Genomic DNA, 1,371 nt, shown 5'->3' on the forward strand with positions numbered 1-1,371 from the left:
CATTCCAATGCCAACTCAGCTCTAGGGAGGGGGTTGCTGTGGGGCCATGTCATCTAGCATAATCAGGCGGCCAGAGGCACTCAAACAAGTGAATGAGCATTACAAAAGAAAAGTCATGAAAGTTTGTTCATTCCTTTGGACATCATTGGCCCTTTCTTCTGCTTTACTAGCTGCCAACCATTTCTGGCTGAGGTCCTAAATGAGACTTATGTTTAAACCCTAATGCTTGAAAGATGAGACTTATGTTTAAACCCTAATGCTTGAAAGCGAACTAAAATAGCTAGTGGTTTTGTTTTTTGTTTTTTTTTTTTTTTGCTTTGTTTTCGCTTTTTAATATAGTGCATTGTGGGCTATGTGGGTAGGTGTGGTATTTTGGAAATAAGGAATCAGTCCTACTACTATTACACTGCTTTGCTGCTCTCACCTCGAGTTCTTCCCAAGACGCCTTCCGTACTTTTCAGTAGATCCTCCGCAACCTAAATTTCTAGTAGGAAATAAATGCTCAACTCTTAAGAGTGTCCAACAAGTGCATATGTGAATCTGAAGCCCTCTTGGTGAGGTGAAAAGTGGGTATCTGGATTTGAGCATGGCTCCTTTCCCTTAAACAAATGACAGATCACAGAGAAAGTATGCAGAAAGGGAGGACTCCTTCTTTCTCCTGTGTAATACAGGATTAAGGATGATTGGCTATGCTCCCTCCCAACCAGGACCTTCTTACTCTGCTAATTAAAAATGATTTCAGACAGGTACTTTCTCCACAGTCTGTTTAAAGGAGCGGTCAAAATTGGATGTATATTAGAAACCAGAAGGAGCTCTGAAAAATGCAGATTACTGGGCCTCTTCCCCAGAAATTCCGATTAGGTATGCCTGAAGTGGAACCCAGAACTCTCTTTTTAAACTTCCCAGGAAATTCTGATACTCAGCTATGTTTAAGAATCACTGAGTCTCCCACCTGCCTGGCCAACATGGTGAAATCCTGTCTCTACTAAAAATAGAAAAGTTTGCTGGGTGTAGTGGCACACACCTGTAGTCCCAGCTACTCAGCAAGCTGAGGCAGGAGAATCGCTTGAACCCAGGAGGCAGAGGTCACCATGAGCCGAGATCACACCACTGCACTCCAGCCTGGCAACTGAGCAATCTGTCTCAAATAAAAAAAAAAAAGGTTAGGAGTTCGAGAATAGCCTGACCATCATGGTGAAACCCCATCTCTACTAAAAAATGCAAAAATTAGCCAAGCATGGTGGCAGGTGCCTGTAATCCCACCTACTCGGGAGGCTGAGGCAGGAGAATCACTTGAACCCGGGAGGCAGAGGTTGCAGTGAACCGAGATCGTGCCATCGTACTCCAGCCTGGGCAACAGAGAGCAAGACT

Source organism: Cebus imitator, unplaced genomic scaffold, assembly GCF_001604975.1.
Source record: "Cebus imitator isolate Cc_AM_T3 unplaced genomic scaffold, Cebus_imitator-1.0 Scaffold343, whole genome shotgun sequence".
In the NCBI taxonomy this organism is placed as follows: domain Eukaryota; kingdom Metazoa; phylum Chordata; class Mammalia; order Primates; family Cebidae; genus Cebus; species Cebus imitator.